Raw genomic sequence first — 23,320 nt, forward strand, 5'->3', positions numbered from 1 at the left:
TAGGCTGTGTGACCTTGGGCAAATCACTTCACTTCTCTGGGCCTCAGTTACCTCAACTGTAAAATGGGGATTAAGAGTGTGAGCCCAATGTGGGACAGGGACTGTGTCCAACCTAATTACCTTGTATCTACCCTAACGCTTAGAACAGTGTCTGGCAACTCGTAAGCACTTAACATGTACCATTATTATTATATGCCAAGCACTGTTCTAAGCACTGGATACAAGATTCTCAGGGTGGACACAGTCCCTGATCCACATGGGGCTCACAGTTTTGATCCCTATTTTACAGATGAGGTAACTGAGGCACAGAGAAATGAAGTAATTTACCCAAGGTCACACAGCAGCAAGTGGTGGAGCTGGGATTAGAACCCAGGTCCTTATGGGGAAGCAGCGTGGCTCAGTGTAAAGAGCCTGGGCTTTGGAGTCAGAGGTCATGAGTTCGACTCCCGGCTCTGCCACTTGTCAGCTGTGTGACTGTGGGCAAGTCACTTAACTTCTCTATGCCTCAGTTACCTCAACTGCAAAATGGGGATTAACTGTGAGCCTCACGTGGGATGACCTGATTACCCTATATCTCCCCCAGTGCTTAGAACAGTGCTCTGCACATAGTAAGCGCTTAACAAATACCAACATTATTATTATTATTATGGCTCTCAGCCCTGTGCTCTACCCACCATGCCACCTAATTCTTCCTCGTCGGTCTGGGCTTTAGGCTGGGTCATCCATTGTCAGGTTGGGCCTAGTTGACCACTATCCAGATGCCTTTTGGGTCCGCCCCAATGAAATCTTTGGCCCCTGTTTAGAGAAGGCAAATAACAGGGCTGGGAAGAGGCAGGGGGTGTCACTGTAGACCGCGACTGCCAGTTCCTTCAAGCATCAGTTCCTTTCCTTCATCTTCAGAAGCTGGAGGATGCATAAGAGCCCTTGGCCCAAGCGAGGAGGGCAGGGAGGGTGGAGAGCAGAGGGTCAAGAGAAGAGAAGAGCGGCAGGACTCGGGGACTGAGGAGTCTCTGGGGAGCATGCAGAGACCAGAGGAAAGCCCAGACAGGTATAGGGCATAAAGGTGAGGGAGTATTTTTACCCCTCTGTTGGATGCTGCTCCCCACTAGAAGCTGCCTATTTGCAAAGGGTACACAGGCGGCAAGGGGTGTGCGCTTTCCAAAGAAAAACCCATCAACCGTCCTCCCTATTATGAGCATTCTCGCTGTCAGAGAGCCGCTGATGGGGAGCTGAACCATGAAGCACAGGACAGGATTTCTAAGGAAACTGTCTCTGGTGCCCCTCCGGGGGCCAGCCCGTCCACCCGACTCAAAGGAGAGATCAGACATGGTGCTCAGAGGAGGAGGCCAAGCACGGGAAGCTGGAGGAAAGCGAGAGGAAACTAAAGAAATGCGGATGTCCGGGAGAAATGAACCCGGATTAGAAAATCCGTCACATGAGTCAGACCCCGAAGCCATCTGGGAAAGAAGGGGCTGACAGAAACCCAGGTGTCGGCAAAGATAAACTGGGCTTGGGAGCAAAGTAACCTGGCCAGGCTGGCGGGAGTTGATGGAGAAACACAGCTGCACATACTGCCTGACTCCAGCTCCCTTCCAACACCCACCAGCCACTGCCCAGATAAACTGGAGAGTGCCAAGGGTGGAGAAACAGGGGCAGGTGAGTGAAGAGAGGGGAGTAAAGGGGAAAATATATTTTCTTTCTTCCCTTTTCCTAAATGCACTCACAAGTTCCACCTCACCAGCAGCCTTCTCTGAGAGTGTACAATGTGCCCCAATCACAGAGGCCTTGGTTCCTGCTCACAGGAGTGTTAAGGACACACACCATCTGGAGTTTAGTCCTGTCTTCTCACTGTGGCCCGAATCTCACAGCACACCCAGGTCACAGGCCTGCAGATCAGGGGGTCTCCAGAGATCCTTTGAAGGGTCTCGCAGAGAAGAGCCTTTTGGGCTTAAATTGGGCCCACAGAGAGCAGGCGTCCATGACCTTCTAAAGCAGGAGTTTGTGCCCATCCAACATGTTCATAACTTTTTAGTTGGGTCTTAATCGGTGTCAATGTGGCTATTTCATAATAATAATAATTATGGTATTTGTTTAGCACTTACTATGTGCTAAGCACTGTTCTAAACCCTGGAGTAGATGCTTAGGAGAAGCAGCATGGCTCAGTGGAAAGAGCATGGGCCCTGGAGTCAGGGCTCATGAGTTCGAATCCCAGCTCTGCCACTTGTCGGCTGTGTGACTGTGGGCAAGTCACTTAACTTCTCTGTGCCTCAGTTCCCTCATCTGTAAAATGGGGATCAAGACTGTGAGCCCCACGTGGGACAACCTGATTCCCCTATGTCTACCCCAGCGCTTAGAGCAGTGCTCGGCACATAGTAAGCGCTTAACAAATACCAACATTATTACACGGTAATCACGTTGTCCCACATGGGGCTCACACTTTTAATCCCCTTTTTATAGATGAGATAACTGAGGCACAGAGAAGTTAAGTGACCACACAGCAGACAAGTGGGGGAGGCGGCATTAGAACCCATGTCCTCTGACTCCCAAGCCTTGCCTGTACTCAGCTGTGTAGAAACTATTATTACTATTATTATTACTACTATGGTATTTGTTAAGCACTTACTATGTGCGCTGTGTGTTCTAGACTGTAAGCTTGTTGTGGGCAGGGAATGTGTCCGTTTGTGATTGTATTGTACTCTCCCAAGTGCTTAGTACAGCGATTTGCACACAGTAAGCACTCAATAAAAACAACTGAATGAATGAATATGTGTCAAACACTGTTCTAAGCACTGGGGTAGATATGAGTTAGGTTGTACACAGTCCCATGAGGGGCTCACAGTCTAAGTAGGAGGAAGAACAGGAATTTAATCCCTTTTAACAGTTGAGGAAACTGAGGCACAGAGAAGTTGAGTGACTTCTCTAAGGTCACCCGGCAAGCAATTGCCAGACTCAAGTTTCGAACCCAGGTCCCCTGACTCCAAGGCCCATCATCTTTCCACTCGGCCATGCCACTTCTCTGGAAGTTGCCCTCGTGCTTCTTTCTTTAAATCTCCCTCTAGACTATAAACTCGTTATGGACAGTGAACGTGTCTGCTAATTCTCTGTACTGTACTCTCCCATATGCTTAGTACAGTGCTCTGCACATAGTAAACACTCAAATATCACTGAATGATTGCTATACTGGACTCTCTCAAGCAGTTAGTACAGTGCTCTGCATATAGTAAACACTCAATAAATACCGTTGATTGACTGATTCTAGGTTTGATGATTATGTCCATATCATCATCTCACTGTTGGTCCAGTGAGAACAGTACTAATAATAATAGTAGTAATAGCATAGTAGTAATAATATTCTGATAATAGTAATAATAGTATGGGTTAAGCACTTACTATGTGCCAAACTTCCCTCTCAGGTTCATACCTGGAGAGATTCCAGTACTCTACCAGTCTTGGCTATGGGAGGGAGCGTCAAGCAGAGCATATATCCATTCCATTCCTAGCTTGGACATTGGCTAGCCAGTGGCAGGCAATCCGCTACAAGTCAAAACTCACCCGTGCTGGGCAGCAGCAAAATGGGAAAGAGTCGAGGGCGGAGACTCGAGTTTACTGCGCGGAAGGCGGCAATGGTAAACCACTTCCGTACTTTTACCAGGAAAACTCCATGGATACACTACCAGAATGATTGCAGCTGGAGAGCATGACGTGCTGGGAGAGATATGTCCGTGGTGTCGCTGTAGGTCAGAAACGACTCGACGGCATAAGACAAGATGTGCCAAACAGCATACTAAGTGCTAGGGTAGATGCAAGTCAATCAGGTCGGACGCATTTGCTGTCTCACGTGGGGCTCACAATCCAGAGGAGAGGGGGAACTCGAAACTTGGGCTCCCTTCCCGGCCCTGTGAATCAGAGGATGCCTGCTGGGGCTCTGCCTTGGGTGAAGAAGACCTCTGACCAAAGAATGGCTAGGGCATTCTGGAGGTGGTCAGGCCCGGTGGGAATCCGGACGATCTGCTGGATCACAAGGATGGCGAGCCTGTCACAACTGCCCGGGCTTCTGGGCACCCTGTTGGGTCATATCGGCACTATACTGTGGTCACTTCAGCCCTAAGTGGGTCCTGCATGTCGATTGTGCTGCGTGCCGCCCGGGCCTCCCCGGGACCTGAGTATTTGCTCCAGAGTCAATGGATGCTGCATCCTCGGGTGGAGGTGGGGAAGGGGAGAAGGTAGGCTGAGTCCAGTAAGGGCTCTGCAGTATTTATTCTGCTAAATGTGCACAAGTTCAGGAAGAAACGTCTCTCCCAACTCTGTCGTATTGTACCCTCTCTAGCTCTTAATACGGTGCTCTGCACACAGTAAGCGCTCAGTAAATACCATTGATCGATTGAGTCTGCAGAGGTGGCGGGTGAACACAAGCAAATGGGCAAAAATCCCCTAAAGAGACCTAGGAGGCCACATCCGAACCATCCAGACTCAGAGGGCAGTAGTGGGAAGAAAGGCAGAATGTTGCTGCCCATTCCGACCGGACACTGATGCCCATTCCATCCTGCCTGCCGCCATTAGCTGGAGAGGTCTCTCGACTGGAGGCGCCATTCAGCCCAAGAGGGACTACGCTGAGACACCACAGCTGCAAGTGGTTCTGACCCAAACCAGAAGCTTGGTCTTCAGGTGTGTGCCATACCCAGGGGAGGGGTACGAGGTGGTCCTTTTCTGCATACCTAGGACAAATAATCCCTTCAGTAACACCACCTTCTAGTGGGCGTGTGTTTACATATTCATGTGCATATAGGAGGATGTGCACAGCAGTGGTCTGAGTGTACAGGGGTGGGTGTGTATAATGGAGACCATATTAGAAGAGTGGGAGCTGTGGGGCTGACACTCTCAGAAGCTAACGGATAAACTACAGACTTGAAGTGAAGCTCTCTGAATTACTTGAACAAGGGTAACCCAAGGTATTATTTTACAGCTCCACAAATCAATCAGGACCCTTCACTGTGGACTTCAGATAATGGAATAAAAGGGCAAATAAATGAACTAAATCAACGGTGCACCTGTCTGAGCAAATGCAATCAATCAAGCATTTGGATTTCCTGCGCACGTACTGTGTGCGGAGTACTGTATTAAATGCTTGGGAGAGTGCAATACAGCAATTTAACATAGTAGACACAAACTAATCCCAGTTTGATTACTTGACATCAATTACCAATCACTTGAGCCAGCTCCCTCAATTATTATTGTAATTAATGCCTGTTTACTTGTTTTGATGTGCATATATCCATAATTCTATTTATTTATATTGATGCCAGTTTACTTGTTTTGATGTCTGGCTCCCCACTTCTAGACTGAAAGCTTGTTGTGGACATGGATTATCTCTCTTTATTGTTGAATTGTACTTTCCAAGCGGTTAGTGCATTGCTCTGCACACAGTAAGCGCTCAATAAATATGATTGAATGAATGAATATTTGATAAGTACTTACAGTGTGCCAGACAACATACTAAACACTGGGGTAGATACATACTAATTAGGTTGGACACAATCCATGTCCCACATGGGGCTCACAGTCTTCGTCCCTATTTTACAGATGAGGGAAGTGAAATGACTTGCCCACGGTCACATAGCAGACAAGTGGTGGAGTCGATATTAGAACTCAGGTCCTTCTGACTCCAAGGCCCACGCTCTATCCACTAGAGAAGCAGCGTGGCTCAGTGGAAAGAGCCTGGGCTTGGGAGTCAGAGGTCATGGGTTTGAATCCCGGCTCTGCCACTTGTCAGCTGTGTGACTGTAGGCAAGTTGCTTACCTTCTCTGTGCCTCAGTTCCCTCATCTATAAAATGGGGATGAAGACTGTGAGCCCCAAGCGGGACATCCCGATGACCCTGTATCTACCCCAGTGCTTAGAACAGTGCCCTGCACATAGTAAGCGTTTAACAAATACCAACATTATTATTATTATTAGGCAATGATGCTTCTCCGTTAGCCCCAGTTAGTTTGGATAGACGACCTCTGGAGGTAATATTCTCATTCTGACTCAAGCCACCTCTGGTCCAAATCCTGCTTTTTATCTTGTGGCCCACCTGCACCTCTCAGTTTGACGATCAGAGACCGGCCAAGGGCAACCTGGCCAGTGCATGGGGAGAGGAGTGGTTCAGGATTAATCGTTCGAGGCGTCCAGGGTCCAGCCTCGGGGCCTCGGCTTGTCCAGGACCCCACTCCACAGATCCTACTCTGTCAGCCGGAGGCTGGAGACAAATGCCCAGAAAAGAGCAGTAGGGCCAGGGCTGGGGCCGAGGGACCTGTCAACAGCAGCAGGCCAGGTATCAGAGACACCCTTTCCAGAAGCCCTCAGCTTCGAAGAGGCCATTAGACGAAACTCAACCTGCTGACAGGTCTCATCAATCGGGTGCTGGCCCCACACGCTCCGTCTTGGCAGCGGGACTGTGTTCCCTGGCTCTTTGTTTCTGTCCGGCTCTGGAGCGGAGCGGGTATCCGGCCCTCCTCTGGCTCTCTGGAAATGTTCTTGGACGGAGCCTGCCCAGCCTGCTGCCTGGCAAAATCACGCATTTTTCTTCTGGAAATTCCCCGGATCTATAACCTAGGCAGAAAGCTGCCGAAATCAAGCCAGAATCCTAACGACTCCTCACCCCTGCCTTTCTTACCTCCCGCCTATCTACCTGCCTCAAACACCCTCCCTATCCCTCAAGTTCACTCTGCCCCTCCCCTCCTTTAAAGCCCCCCTAAGTCAGCCCCGCCAGAAGGCATTCCCTACTGCCCCCTCAGATGTGTATATTTATGGTCATTTATATCATCAACTTACTGAACCCCACTTGTGTTTACTACTTCAATCACTCTTTTTGAACTATTTGTTCATTTTTGTCTGTTTCTTTTCTCATTAGGGGACAAACTCCTGGGATGGGAGGTCTGCATCATACATTTCCCCAGTCCGCCTTCCAAGTACTTAATGCAGTGCAGTACTTAATGCAGTGCTCTTCACCAGGCAGGTGTGGGGCGCCCAGCCAATACGCTAGTGAATGGTGGGGAGGGTGAGGGAGAGAGGGTGCTGGGGAGGAGGAGGAGGGCAAGGAGAGGGAAGAGGACATGTTCCCTGCTCTGGGGAATGATGCTCTACAGCCAGACCACTGGGAGGCCAACTGGGGGTTAGGGGAGCTTGATTTTTCAGATCCTGGTTTATTAATTCCTGGGGCTGCAGCCTGCTTAGGTAACAGGTTTATAGGAATAAAAAATTGAACTGTCCGGTGGAATTGCTCAACCTTTTTCATCCCCTTCTCCCCCAACCGCTCCCGGCCTTGGCCTCCATGTGGCAGCTGCTGAAGTGGAAACAGGCGAGACCCAGGGAGTGGCCCTCTCTCTCCTGGCAGGCAGGGCTAACCATAGTCACTCCACTGTCTTGGATGGTCAGCCCCTTGAGGGACAGGAGCTGTGCTTTACTTTCACCTGTGTCTTTCTCCCAGTGTTCAGTACAAAGTAGGTGCATAATAAATATAATCACTACTTAGGGAAGCAGCCTGGCTTAGTGGCAAGATCCCGGGCTTGGTCATCAGAGGACGTGGTTTCTAATCCCAACTTTGCCACTTGTGTGCTGTGTGACCTTGGACAAGCCACTTAACTTCTCTGTGCTTCAGTTACCTCATCTGTAAAATGAGGATTAAGCCTGTGAACCCCACATGGGGCAACCTGATTAGCTTGTATCTACCCCAGCACTTAGAACAGTGGTTGGCACATAGTAAGCACTTGGCAAATAACATCATCATTATTATTATTATTATTATTACTTCTACCACTCCTCCTCCAGTGTTCTCCAGTCCCCATAAAAACCCTCACAAACATGCACAAATACCTGACAAGCCAGGTACAGCAAGATCGTCCCCCTACTTTTTCTAACTCTTCACCAGCCAATGCTCCAAAAATATTACAGCTGCTTTTGATCTCGCCTGAATCAAATATAGAGTTGGAACACGAGATGGATGGTTGAAGATCTGGCCTAGGAAAGAGGAACTCCAGTGTAGCAACCCCCTGGGCCCGCCTCTTACTACCCCACTACCAGAGGAAGACCTCAGCTCCTACATCCACCCAGAGGGGGGAAAAAAAGGGCCTCAGTTACAGTATTTGTTCCACCCTCAGAAACAAAGCAGATCTTCTTGTACACTTGCAAACAGGTCTTCTTATTTTTGGGGTGGGGTCCAGGAGTAAACTTCCCTGGTGCTTTGGACAAACAAGCACAAACGTTTTGGCTTAGAGCCCTTGATTCCACTTTGCAGTGTCATGTCAAGAGAGCTCTTAAAAAAACATCTCCCTTCTCTTGGTGGGGGGTGGTGGGAGGGGGCCAGAGAGATCATCTTCCCTCCCCAAGCTGGAGCTGTTGGCTATTATTATTATTATATCTGTTAAGCACTTACTAAGTGTCAAGCACTATTCTAAGCGCTGGGGTAGGTACAAGTTAATCAGATCAGGCCCAGTCTCTGCCCCACATGGGGCTCACAGTCTTAAGTAAAAGGGAGAACAGGATTGAATCCTCATTTTTTTTCAGTTGAGGAAACAGAGGCACAAGAAGTTAAGTGACTTGCCCAAGGTCACCTAGCAGTTAAATGGCAAAGTTGGCTTTAGAACCCAGATCCTCTGACTTCTAGGCCCCTGCTCTTTCCACTAGGCCACGCTGCTTTACCTCCATTAACTCCCTCACCACAGCTTCCTTCTCTCTCCTACAGCCACTCTTTTTAGCTGGTGACCCTGGCAGCCTCCCCTGGGCCGGATGGGTTAGCTGGGCAGCTCAGCTTAATAAATCAAAACAAGAGAATAGGCCAGGCAATAATAAGCAACATCCAGCTCCCTTCATCCCAAGAACTCTCGTGAAGCCCAAGAAGCAGAAGAGTTAAAGTCTCTGCACTGTCTATAACCCTACTGGGGAAACTGAGGGATAGGGAAGGTAGTCGTTGGAAGATTATTTCCAACACTGAGGCCCTGGAACACAGTTGGAAGCAATGTTCAAAGCAAGACGGCTCTGGTGATCAGGACAAGCGTGCAGTTGGAAAACAGCAGGATCGAGCCCATCAACCATCCAACCAGGGTGTTTCTTCAATAGTATTTATTGAGGGCTTACTATGTGCAGAACACTGTAGTAAGCACTTGGAATGTACACTTCGGCAACAGATAGAGACAATCCCTGCCCATTGATGGGCTTACAGTGTTTACTGAGTACTCACTATGTTCATTCATTCAATAGTATTTATTTAGTGCTTACTATGTGCAGAGCACTGTACTAAGTGCTTGGAATGTACCCAGCAGTGTCCAGCAGTGTGGTAAGTGCTTAGGAAAAAGAGTACAACAGTGAAGTGGCTCAACCTACTGGAAAGAGCATAGGCCTGGGAGTCAGAGGATCTGGGTTCTGCTCCCAGTTCCACCAAGTCCGCTATGTGACCTTGGGCAAGTCATTTCACTTCTCTGGACCTCAGTTTCCTCATCTATAAAATGGGGGTTCGACACCCATTCTTCCTCCTACTTAGATTGTGAGTTCAGTGCAAGACAGTGACTGTGTCCAACCTGCTTATCTTTTGCCTACCCCAGTATGTAGTACAGTGCTTGACACATAGTAAGCGCTTAACAAGTACCCTAACAAGTATAAGTACAATAGAGTTGGTAGACACGTTCCCTGCCCACAAGAAGCTTTCATTTTAGAGCTATCATCGTGTTCTATCCAGGCAGACAGGTTGGTCGAAATTAAACACCTCACTTCATTTTTCATCTGTGTCCTAATCCAAGCACACAGCGTGGCTCAATGGAAAGAGCCCGGGTTTGGGAGTCCAGAGGTCATGGGTTCTAATCGCAGCTCTGTCACTTGTCTTCTGTGTGACTTTGGGCAAGTTACTTTGCTTCTCTGGGCCTCAGTGACCTCATCTGTAAAATGGTTATTAAGAAGACTGTGAGCCCTACGTGAGAGAACCTGATCACCTTGTACCCACCCCTCCAGCACTTAGAACAGTGCTTTGCATGTAATAAGCGGTTAACAAATTGCTATTATTATTATTATATGGGAGAACCTCCAATACTTCCTTGGATACAACTGTAGATTTTCTTCCCACCTGGCCTTAGTTTTGTTCCCTTTGTACTTGCAGCTTTATTTTCTCTTGTCACAAAAATTAAATAAAGGCCATTCCAAGTAATAAACACACAGTAAAATGCTCACTTAGGAGAACCTGTCGTAGCCTGTGAATTTATGATATTTTAGGGCACCCTCTAGTACATGGTATTTTATGACCTTCACAGAGAGTGGGCCAGGATTCCTCATTTTAAAGGCATTCTTGTATCTTCAGAAAAGGCTGAACTAATGCTGACTACAACTGCTACACTTATCAAATATGAGAAACTCATACGAGACATTCCCTCAGCAGGACACCCAAGCAGCTGCTGCCTGAAGAAAGGAGGGCAGGTGCACAGGGCAGAAGAAACTCGTTCAAAACACAGTGAAGCACCATCTTAAAAAAAATAACAACAAAAGGTGCATCAACAAAGCAGTGGAAAACCTCTGCAACAGACTCGTCGGTCCGGCAGGCAGAAATTGGTAGCAAGGAGGCTGCCCTGGAGCAAAAGCTTCAGGAATGTATGCACCAGACTGTCGGGAGGGAGAGTCCAAAGCAGAGACAAGGCTGGTGTGGGACTACTAATCCATTCCCACAGCAAGGATTTACCCTGACTTTTACACAATGCAGGCGGGTGTGCCAGTCCTAGCATGACCTTTTTCTTTTCTCAGGCTCATTCGCAGGCACAGCTAGGACTTAGACAGTAGCATCTCCTCATTCCTCCTCATTTTCTCCTTATCTCTTTTGCTCTGTCTCCCTAGCTCTCTCTTTCAGTCTCTCATTCATCGGCAAGAATCCTGGTGAGTGATTGCGGGCAGACTTTCAGATTGAGGGTCCTGTGCCCTCAAAGGAACCCTGCCCCAAGTACTTCCTCTGTCACCGAAGGCCCGGAGACCACAGCAGCAGCCGCCGCCACCTTTGGAGTCTGGCTTGGGAGGTGCCGGAGATGGTGGGGAGATGAACGCAGAGGCTTGGGCCTTGGGTCACATCGATAATCCCCTGACCCCATTCTTGGGTGTGGATACTGTGCCTTTGCGCATCTTAACTTTTGTTTATCAATCAATGGTATTTATTGAGTGCTTACTATGTAAGAGAGCACTGTACTAAGCTCTTAGGAGAGTACACTACATTAGAGCTGGTAGACACGGTTTATTCATTCATTCAGTCATATTTATGAAGCACTTAATTCAGTCATTTATTAAGCGCTTAATGTGTGCAGAGAACTGTACTAAGCGCTTGGAAGAGCAACAAACAGACACATTCATTGTCCACAATGAGCTTACAGTCTTACAAGGTCCCTGCCCACATCAGTTTACAGTCCTCCTCCCCCTCCTCCTCCTCCACAGGGGAAGCATTAAAGAACTGGGGGGTTTTGAAACTCAAAGAAGAGAAGGCTGTGGGGGGAACTTCCTGACCCACCACCCCTCCATCTCTTCCTCCAGCCCTGGTTAGAGGGGAGGCAGGATCCCAGAGGCAGCGGTTCCAACCCAGTATCACAAATGAAGGAGAGACCTTTTCCTTCCTCCCGCCCTCCCTCCGAGTCAACACGCCCAAGCAAGCAGGGTGCCACCTTCTTGCTGGAGGAGCTCAAAGTGAGGGAGGAAGATCAGCAAGGATTAAGAGATACCTCCAGTGCCAAACATGACGTGCCCCCTCACCCCCCAACCTACCCAAAATATCACCAGTGGGGTAAGATTAGCTCCCAGCTCGCTAAAGGTCCAACTGCTCGACAAGCCGCCAGCAGATATGTTCCTTCCCTTGGTAGCACGGCACGTTCCAATTATACGCCAAAGTAAGCCACGCCTCCCTATCCCCCCCCAACATACACACACACACTCTCAGCTCTCTCTGCGGGAAAACTGGAATTCAGGGCAGCTTTCCGAACTCCCACTGCGTCTTCCTGCCTAGCAGAGAAACCTCTCTCGATCTCTCGGTCTCTCTGTGGTCTACGGCTTCTGGGGCCACTGATGCAGGCCTTCTGACAAGGAAGAATCAGATGAAGGTGGTTCAGAGTGGTGGGCACGGTGAGCTGGGCTTATCTCTCAGCAGCTGGCCTTTCCCAAAGGAGGCCTCTGGGCATTGGCTAGGGAACAGGCCAGCGAGAAAAGACCTCAGGACCAGCCTGGCAGGGTGACTGCCAAACCACACCACTTTTGCTGGCTTCTCTCCCCAATCCCTTGGGAAGGTGTGGACCTAGTGCAATCGGGCTGCTTCAGGCATTTCCAGACAGGTGGGAACAGCCATTGCCCTCTGTGGGTAGAGGAATGGGCGTAAGGCCAAGGATGTTTGCTCCACTTGGAGATGTCTTCCGACTGCTTTCCCGCCCCCAAAATGGATCCTGCAAGGTGGTCCCTTTTCTCCCTGCCCAGGGACATCCCTTCGATGAGCTTCATAAGTATGAGAGGCAGTGACAGCCTCCAGACTCTAAGCTCTTTGAGGTCAGGGAACATGTCCACCAACTTTATTGGACTGTATTCTCCCAACCATTTTTTTCCCCCTTTATAGTATTTGTTAAATGCTTACTACATGCCAGGCACTGGGGTAAATACAGACTAATCGGGTTGGATACAGCCCATAACCCCCATTGGGCTCACAGTCTTAATCCCCATTTTACAGATTAGGTAACAAGCACAGAGAGGTTAAGTGATTTGCCCAAGGTCACGCAGGAGCCAAGTGGCAGAGCAGGGATTAGAATCCAAGTCTTTCTGATATTCTGGCCCATGCTTTATCCACTAGGACATACTGCTTCTCGTGCGCTCTGCACTCAGTAAGTGTTAAATAAATACCACTGATTAATTGACCCTGGAGGAGGACAACAGGGGTAAGGCTAAGAGGGACAAGTCAGAAGTCTCACTTGCTTCTCTCCCCCAAGAAAGTTTGGGCTACACCTCAAAGGGCACTGACCAAATGCCAAAATGACCTCTTCAGGGGTGTCCAACCGGGCTTCAAGGTTCTGACTGATGACAAAGCAATCACCCAGAGAGGGTTTTAGCAGGTCTGATACCTCTGTCACAGAAAGCAAAAATGCCAAAGCCATCCGAGAAGCAACATGGCCTCCTGGAAAGAGCGCAGGACTTGGGTTCTACCCCTGGCTCCACCACTTGGCACTCAGGTAAGTCTCTTCACTTCTCTGGGCCTTGGTTTCCTCTTTAGTATAATGATGATTCAATAACCTTTCCTCCTCTCCCTTGAGATTGTGAGTCCCAGGTGGGACATGGACTGGGTCTGACCTGATTGGTTTGTATCTTTCCCCAGTGCTGAGCACAGTGCTTAACAACCACCACAATTACATTATTACTGTGCACTCTGGGTAATAAGTTGCCCCGAGGGATAGTAAGGACCAAAGCACAGATGTAGGAAAAAAAGCATTCATGTGAACCAACCCCCTTTCCTCCTCAGGGAAGGAGAAAGTATCAAAGGTATTAAAGAAACCAGCCTTCCACTGAAAACCTAATAATAATATTATTAATAATAATAATAACAATAATGCTACTCATTAAGGGTTTACTATGTGCCAAGCACTGTTCTAAACACTGGGGTAGCAACAAGTTAATCCCTCATGGGGCTCACACTCTTATTCCCCACTTTACAAGATGAGGTGGCTGAGGCCCCGAGAAGTGAATTGACTTGCCTAAGGTCACACAGCAGACAAGTGGCAGAGCTGGAATTAGAAACCAGGTCCTTCCGATTCCTGACTGTAAGTTCATCCTCTAGACTGGAAGCTCATTGTGGGCAGGGAATGTGTCTGTTTATTGTCGTATTATACTCTCCCAAGAGCCTAGAACTGTGATTTGCACACTGTAAGGGCTCAAAAAATACAACTGAATTGAATAGACTCCCAGGCCCAAGCTCTATCCACTGTACCTTGCTATTTCTCTAAGTGTGTACACACACTCCTTACCTCCCCTGATGCCTCCAGCTGCCCCCTCACCCTTTCCTTCCCCAACATTTTCCTCTTTCCCGCCATGAGGCTCCCCTCTCTCACAGGCACAGTAAAAACACACACTGCTGGAGCTTGGCAATAAATGCAAGCCATCACACTTCCCTTCCTAGTTCTGCTGGCCTCCGGCCACTGCCCAGGCCCTCGCCCCTGACAGAGGAAGTTTCAGTCGCGCAGGGGATGAGAAAGTGGAGATATGGCCTCTTTCACTCTCTCCTTTGTCAGGCGGGACCCACCCAAGCCCTATCAGCCTTTTTATCTAGCCCAGGCTCTTCATCTTTCAGCCTCAACTCTCCCTCTCACCTCCACCCTGGGAAATTCTCACTGTGGCTGTCAGAAATGCTCTGGAATAAGCCCAGAGCCAGCATTCAACAGGGGAGGGAGGGCGATGGGGGGAAGGGGCGCTCTGGAACAGTGACCTCAGCACAATTCAATTTTAACATTGTCGCTGTTGACGCAAGGCCAAAAAAACCAACACAGTTTTAGAAGGGGGAACTATAAGACAGTGCAAGTCATAGTTAAGAAAAGCCAAAGGGAGCTAACAGATGGAGCTAAAGACTGCTAGAAGTTTGAATAAAAAAACCCGTCATGAGTGAGACCTGGGTAAAATGTGTGACACTGAACCAAAAAAACAAACAAACAAACAAAAAACCACCAAACCAGTTCCTGACAAAGTCAAAGAGTGTCAAATGGAAAAGGCCACAGAGAGCTCGCCTGAGAGAGAACAGAAAATCCCAGTAGAGTGACAACAAGTCACATTCAAAAAGGAAATGTGCTTGGCCAAAAAGGCATTTGAAGAGCAGCACCTCATGAAGGGTGTCACATCTAATAAATGAAAGAAGCTTTAAATCTATCAAAAGTGGCCTGCTGGCTAGGCTGCCAGTGGGGCCACTTGATGACTGCACAGTCAACAGCTCACTCTGGGGTGGAAAGGAGAGCTGAGAGGCTTTTTTTAAAATAAAAAAATGGTATTTGTTAAGTGCTTACTGTGTCAGGAACTGTATTAAGTGCTGGGGTAGATACGAGCTAACCAGGTTGGACGCAGTCCATGTCCCACATTGGGCTCACAGTCTTAATCCCCATTTTACAGATGAGGGAACTGAAGCACGGAGAAGTGAAGTGACTTGCCCAGGGCTACACAGCAGACAAGTGGGGGAGGCAGGATTAGAACCCAGGTCCTTCTAACTCTCAGGCCCAAGCTCTATCCACTAGGCCATGCTACTTCATGTATTTTGTGTTGTTGTTGTTGCTGTCTTTTCTGATGGAGGTGTTACAGAAATTCCCATATAATAATAATAATAATGTTGGTATTTGTTAAGCGCTTACTATGTGCAGAGCACTGTTCTAAGCACTGGGGGAGATACAGGGTAATCAGGTTGTCCCACATGAGGTTCACAGTTAATTCCCATTTTACAGATGAGGTAACTGAGGCCCAGAGAAGTTAAGTGACTTGCCCACAGTCACACAGCTGACAAGTGGCAGAGCCGGGAGTCGAACCCATGACCTCTGACTCTGAAGCTCAGGCTCTTTCCACTGAGCCACGCTGCTTCCCATAAACATAACTAAATTCTCACTAACATATAATAATAATAATAATAATGTTGGTATTTGTTAAGCGCTTACTATGTACAGAGCACTGTTCTAAGCGCTGGGGGAGATACAGGGTCATCAGGTTGTCCCACGTGGGGCTCACATTCTTAATCCCCATGTTACAGATGAGGGAATTGAGGCACAGGCTAATCAGGTTGTCCCACATGAGGCTCACAGATAATCCCCATTTTACAGATGAAGCAATTGAGGCACCAAGAAGTTAAGTGACTTGCCCACAGTCACTCAGCTGACAAGTGGCACAGCCAGGATTTGAACCCATGAGCTCTGAGCCCCAAGTCTGGTCTCTTGCCACTGAGCCACGCTGTTCTAAATTGTCTTCTGAAGCCAGATTAGAGGCTCGCACAGAATCATGTAGACCTTTGAGATCAAATGGATAAAGGAGTTGTAAAGCAACCGAGGAGGCCCAGGTGACCCCTGTTCGGGAGGGCTGAGGGTTTAGGAGGGGTAACTGCAGATGCGGTGTACTCATCCACACCACGTATGTACATATCCTTCTTAGACTCAATTTCTCCTATCTGTAATTGATTTTAATACCTGTCCCGCTGGAGGCTGTCAGCTCCTTAAAACCATGGATCCTGTCTATCGACTCTATTTGTATTGGACTCCCGGGGACTTAGTACAATATTAAATGCTCAATAAATAACCATTGATTGACTACCCTCGACTCAACTCTTTCGTTCAACTCCACATAATCAGTCTGTCATCAAATCTTGTTGGCTCTACTTTAACAACCTCTCTACAATCTGCCCTCTCCTCTCTATTCGAACTGCTACCATGCTCGATCCAAGCCCTCGATCCAAGCCAACTTCCACCTTGACTGCTGCATCAGCCTCCTTGCAGAAGGAAGCGGTGTGGCAAAGTGACAGAATGCCGGTCTGGAAGGCGGAGGACCCGGGTTCGAGTTTCGGCTGTGTTGTTAGCCTGCCGTGTGACTGTGGGAGAGTCACTTAACGTCTCTGTACCTCAGTTTCCCCAACTGTAAAATGGGGGTAATAATACCTGCCTTGTCTCTCTACCTCACAGGGTTGTTGTGAGGGTTGAAGTGAACTAATTAATGAACTAATTAATTAGTTTGTGTTAGAGCAAACCAAGGTATTATCTCTAGACTGTAAGCTCATTGTGGGCAGGGAATGTGTCTGTTTACTAGTTGTCTTGTCCTTTCCTGAACACTTAGTAAAGTGCTCTGCATACAGTAAGCTCCAAATAAATAGGATTGAATGAATGACCTCCCTGCCTCCTGTTTTTTCCCACTCCAGTTTACTCTGTTTTATTTATTTATCCATTTATTTCTATTTATATTAATGTCCATCTCCCCCTTTAGACTGTGAGGTCATTGTGGGCAGGAATCAGACTGTTTGTTATTATACTGTACTCTCCCACGTGCTTAGTACAGTGCTTTGCACACAGTAGGGGCTCAATAAATACAATCGAATGAATGAATGCTGCCCGGACCATTTTTTTGAAAGAAACATTTGGTCCATGTCTCTCCAGACCTCAAGAATCTCCAGTGGCTGCCCATCCACCTCCATACCAAATAGAAACTTCCTTTCCATCGGCTTTAAAGCACTCATCAACTCACGGCCACCTACCTGACCTCGCTGCTCTCCTACCACAACCCAGCCCGCACACTTGGCTCCTCTAATGCCAACCTCCTCATTGTACCTCGATCTCGACTATCTCGCTGCTGACCTCTTATGCACACCCTCTCTCTGACCAGGAACTCCCTCCCTCCTCATATTCAGTAGACTGTCACTCTCCCCACTTTCAAAGCTCTACGAAAACCACATCTCCAACAAACTTTTCCTAATCCGTCATTTCCCCTACTCCCTCTCCTTGTATCGCCTATGCTTTTGGATCTGAATCCTTTAAGCACTTGGTATTCACCTCTCTCTCAACCCTACAGAACTTCTATACACATCCGTGATTTATAAATTAATGTCCGTCTCCCGCTCTAGACTGTAAGCTCTGTGTAGGCAGGGAGTGCGTCTAACAACTTTGTTGTATTGTAGCCTCTCAGGTACTTAGTATAGGGCTCTGCACACAGGAAGTGCCTCACTAAATACCACTGATTGACTGATCAGAACAATCAGAAAACAGAACCACTCCGGGTCAGCCTCAGTCACAAAGGCTGTCAGCTGCTGCTTAAAATCCCGAGGGCCCCTGTTGGGGACAAGCACTGGCAGCCAACGTGGTTGGACTAGATAGACAGGAAGGAAAAGATGGATAAACCAAGCATATTCCAGGACTATGCTCCTGGCAAACTCCTCCTCTCCCCCTTCTCTACCAAAACAAACACACACACAGACCCCTCTTCCCCAAACCCTGAATTGTGTCACCCCTCAGCCGGGCACAGGCTTCTGGCACCAGGCAGGCCCCAGTAGGTTACCTCCTGGAGGGACACAAGCCTTCTGAAGTTGGGAGAACAGTTACTCCATGGAGAAAATGAAATCTGGCATTTCCTCTTTAGTGCCTAGATAATAATAATATTTGATATATGCTTACCATGTGCCAGGCACTATACTAAGCACTGGTGTGGGTTCAACTAAATCGAGTTGGACACGGACCCTGTCACATGTAGGGCTCACAGATGAGGTAACTGAGGCACAGAGAATAATGATAATAATGTTGGTATTTGTTAAGCGCTTACTATGTGCAGAGCACTGTTCTAAGCACTGGGGTGGATACAGGGTAATCAGGTTGTCCCAATGAGGCTCACAGTTAATCCCCATTTTACAGATGAAGTAACTGAGGCACAGAGAAGTGAAGTGATTTGCCCAAGATCACACAGCAGACAAGTAGCAGAGCCAGGATGTGAATCCATGACCTTCTAAGTCCCAGACCCATGCTCTAGCCACTGGTCCATGCTGATCCTGTGGGGCCTGTGGTCAATTCCTGAGATCCCAAGCAATGCCATCCTAGGTCTGACCAGCACCCGTCCAAGCCCAGGCCTCTGTCCCGGCAGCAGCACCGGAATATTTGCAGGAACCAAGGGACGGCTGCCCTTCTGGACAGCCAACCCATTAGGGGCCCGATAACCACAAACCTATTTGATCCTTCACAAACCTCACAATCCTAACTTTTCCCAGTCAAATCTGTGATCATCCATCACATACTCTGAATTGGCCCAACCCATTTGGTAAGAAAGAACTCTCATTCCGTCTATAACCGCGAGAGGGAGGGAATCAGTGAAATTCAGGAAGGGGAGCCAAAAAGCACTTCAAGGCCTGCCCCTCTCATGCCTAGCAAACAAGACTGTGTGGATAATGAAGGAGAATGCCCATAGTTTTATTTCTGCTTCCCAACTCATTTACACCCAGTTCTCTCCAAAAATGTGGCGGCTTGAATTACTGCAGAATGCTGTGTTAAGGAAAACATGCATTCATCGATGCTGCACGCGCAAGCTCAGAACCCGCTCCCTCCACCACCGCATCACGCCAAAACCAAACACATGCCCAGGGCCGGAAGAAAGTTTCTTAATTCTGTCTTCAAGTTTTATCCAAAATATGTAGTGAAAACAAGCATTCTGACAGAACCGAGAAAGGCGCTCTCTCTCCTCCCAACTCTGGCCTCCCTCTGTGCCTTTCATTTAGAAGGGAGAAAAGGGCAGGGGGGGCCAGTGGACAGCAAAGAAAGGGAGTCCCAACCCGACTACTTCCCCCTCAAGACTTGACAGGAGCCATGGGAGAATGGTAATAATAATGATAATTGTGGTGTTTGTTAAGCGCTTACTGTGTGCCAGCCACTGTATTAAACACTGGGGTGGAGACAAGCAAATCGGGTTGGACACAGTCCCTGTCCCATGTGGGGCTCACAGTCTCCATCCCCATTTTAGGTAAGAAGTTGAGTCTAGGCTGCACTGGCTGTTTCTCTGGGGAAACGTATCTACCAAATCTATGTGTCTACCAAACCCTCTCAATAATAGTAATTAGCTCACAAGCGCTTATTCAGTGCTTTGCAAACTGTAAGCACTCAATAAATACCATTGATTGATTAATACCACTTGGCCCCGATTCAGCTCATTGGGCAGTTCATTCGATAATATTTACTGAGCGCTTACTGTGGGTAGAGCACAGTACTAAGCACTTGGAAAGTACAATTCAGCAATAAAGAGAGATAATCCCTGTCCACAGCGGGCTCACAGTCTAGAAGAGGGGAGACAGATATCAAAACAAATAAAGAGACATCAATAGCATCAATATAAATAGAATTATAGACATGTACACATTGAAACAAGTGAACATGCATTAATATAAATAGAATTATAGATATGTACATATATACACAAGTGTTATGGGGTGGGGAGGGGGGTAGAGCAAAGGGAGCGAGTCGGGGTGATGTGGAGGGGAGGGGGAGCTGAGGAAGAGGGTAGGAAGGCCTCTTGGAGAGGTGAGCTTTCAGTAGGGCCTTGAAGGGGGGACGTGTGATGGTTTGGCAGATTTGAGGAGGGAGGGCATTCCAGGTTAGAGATAGGATGTGGGCCAAGGGTTGACGGTGGGGCAGAGCAAGAACGAGGCATAGTGAGAAGGTCAGCACCAGAGGAGTGGAGTGTGTGGGTTAGGATGAAGAAGGAGAGAAGGGAGGTGAGGTAAGAAGGGGCAAGGTGATGGACAGCTTTGAAGCCAATAATGAGGAGTTATTGCTTGATACGCAAGTTGATAGGCAACCACTGAAGATTTCTGAGGAGGGAGGTTACATGCTCTGAACGTCTCTGTAGAAAGATAATCCGGGCAGCAGAGTGAGGTATAGACTGAAGCACGGAGAGACAGGAGGTTGGGAGGTCAGAAAGGATGCTGATGCAGTAATCCAGTTGGGACAGGATGAGTGATTTTACTGACATGGTAGCGGTTTGCATGAAGAGGAAAGGGCAGATCTTGGCAATGTTGTGAAGGTGAGACCGGCAAGCTTTGGTGATGGATTGGATACATAGAGTGAATGACAGAGCGGAGTCAAGGCTGACACCAAGGTTGCGGGCTTGTGAAAGGGGAAGGATGGTAATGCTGTCCACAGTGAGGGGAAAGTCAGGGAGAGGACAGGTTTGGGAGGGAAGATTAGGAGCTCGGTCTTGAACATGTTGAGTTTTAGGTGGAGGGAGGACATCCAAGTAGCGATGTCCTGAAGGCAGGAGGAGATGCAAGTCTGGAGGGAGGGAGAGAGAACAGGAGAGGAGACAGAGATTTGAGTATCATCTGCGTAGAGGTGACAGCTGAAGCAGGAACGCTAGCTGGATTCCAACAGCCCTCTCTTCCAACCTGCCATCTCAACCTCAGTCCGGGAGGCACCTCTGCTGGGCAGATAGCTCCCACTGCCGCTGCCCTCAGTGGGCCCACAACGGGGCCGGCCGGCCGGATCCACCCCAGAGTCATGAGGGAGCGAGAGCTTGGATGGCACACTGACCTCTCTCGCTGGACTGGCTCTTGTTCTCACTGACTGCCTAGCTCCCACAGTAAACGGATTGTGGCACAATCAGATGGAGGGGGCGGGGGGGTATCTGTGTGCACGACAGAGTGTGTGTGTGTGTCTCAAGAGCAAAGCAAGACGGTCATTTTTAGATCCAAGCAGTTTTCCCTCTTCTCCGAGGTTCCGACCCTACAGAGCCGGTGGCTGGCGTCGTGCGGGTCGGCTCTCGGGGGCCGTGGAGGGAGGCGGGGGTGAGCGCTGGGTGGGTGTGTGAGATGAGCGCTGGGTGTGCACTCCTTTCTTTCCGCTCTTCCAAAAAGTCCCAGTGTAATAGGCTGCAATGAGGACTGACAATTTCTCCCCACCCCAACCCACCCCCCGCCCTGCCTTGCAAGGGCGGGCCCTTCTGGGAAACTCAAGGAGAGAGAGCTCTTGTGAGTTGAAAAACGGAAATCCGATACTGCACAGGGTTGGCCGAGGGGCCCCACTCAACTGGGACTAGAAACCAGCCCTCGGATGACCTTCTCTCCCCTAATTTGTTTTCCAACTGGCAATCCGTGTCCTTTAGGTCCGGGGAGCAGGGCAGGCTGCTTGCACTCTCCTGCGATTATACAGGGTGGCTAGAAATGGGCAAGAGAGTGCCCGGGGATCAACTAAGTGCTTAGTAAAGTGCTTTGCATGCAGTAAGTGCTCAAATAAGCGTGGCTCAGTGGAAAGAGCCTGGGTTTGGGAGTCAGAGGTCGTGGGTTCTAATCCCAGCTCTGCCGCTTTTCAGCTGTGTGACCTTAGGCAAGTCACTTAACTTCTCTGGGCTCACTTAACTTCTCTGGGCCTCAGTTCCGTCATCTGTAAAATGGGGATAAAGACTGTGAGCCCTAAGTGGGACAAACTGATTACCTTGTATCTATCCCAGTGCTTAGAACAGTGCTTGGCACATAGTAAGCATTTAACACTTACCAACATTATTATTAGTAAATATGACTGAATGAACGAACTGTGGTTGAACGAAGCGTGGCTAGAGCATGGGCCTGGGAGGCTGGAGGACCTGGGTCTAATTCCAGTTCCACCACTTGTCTGCTGTGTGACCTTGGGTGACTCACTTTACTTCTCTGTGCCTCAACTATAAAATGGGGATTAAGACGTCTATGACATGAACCGTGTCAAACCCCAGTGCTTAGGACAGTGCCTGGAATAAACACTAAACAAGTACCATTTAAAAAGACAAAAATAGTGATGTTACCTTGAAGCTTAGGGATCAGGTCAATGTTAGAGGTGGGGCGTGTGTGTATCTGAATGTGTTTTTCTGTGTGCGTGCATGCACGTGCCTCTCCATGCCTGTGTCTGTCTTGGGTTTAAGGTTTTCTCTCTTCATAAATAACATGGCAACATTTTTTCTATTCGAGGTAGTTTCCTCAGAACAGAGACTTGAACTGAACAACTCCACTGAGCAGAGTATGGAAACTGGAGATGGAAAGGAAATGCGGAGATGCTCCAGTCTGTCTAGTTGTGCAAAGGACAACCACATTTTTGTGTGTTGCTGTTTTTGTTTTTTATGACAGAGTTTCTCTGGGGCATCCTTTTTGGCGGGGGTGGTTGGGGTTTTTTTTGGGGGGGGAGGGTTGGTATTTCAAAAAAAAAAGGCAGATAAGCTTCCAACTTTTACTCAACAAATCTGAATATCATGCACAAGGTTGGCTTAATGAAAGAGAGTTCCCAAGGGATCTTGCTCCTGATGTGTGGGTCTCAGAGATATGTGGGGGGCTGAAGGCATTCTCCCTGTCAGCTGTTGCACAATACAGGCCACTGGGCACAGGGGAACTAGGTGAGGGAGAGACAGAGAGACAGAGAAAAGAAGTTCATTGTAGACCACCACCACCACTGCTCCTGAAAAAACAACTCACGTGCACGCCATGCTGGCAGTTAGGACATATCTTTCCCCCTCTTAACCACTGATGTCTAAGCAATGCTCACCAAAGGGCAAAGAGCAACAAAACATGGTCAGTTATTTCTCCACAGGCAAGATATAATAATAATCTTGGCATTTGTTAAGCCTTTACTATGTGCAAAACACTGTTCTAAGCACTGGGAGGATACAAGGTGATCAGGTTGTCCCTAATGGGGCTCACTGTCTTCATCCGCATTTTACACATGAGGTAACTGAGGCACAGAGAAGTTAAGTGACTTGCCCAAAGTTACACCGCTGACAAGAGGTGGAGCCGGAATTAGAACCCATGACCTCTGACTCCCAAGCCCATGCTCTTTCCACTGAGCCATGCTGCTTCT

General features: G+C 48.4%; 1 protein-coding gene across 6 annotated transcripts in view; it reads right to left on the bottom strand.

Moving 5' to 3' along the window:
- The window catches only part of STIM1 (stromal interaction molecule 1), a 182,033-nt gene that overhangs the window by 86,179 nt on the left and 72,534 nt on the right, over positions 1-23,320 (bottom strand). The window lies entirely within an intron of this gene.

Source organism: Ornithorhynchus anatinus, chromosome 2, assembly GCF_004115215.2.
Source record: "Ornithorhynchus anatinus isolate Pmale09 chromosome 2, mOrnAna1.pri.v4, whole genome shotgun sequence".
Lineage (NCBI taxonomy): Eukaryota > Metazoa > Chordata > Mammalia > Monotremata > Ornithorhynchidae > Ornithorhynchus > Ornithorhynchus anatinus.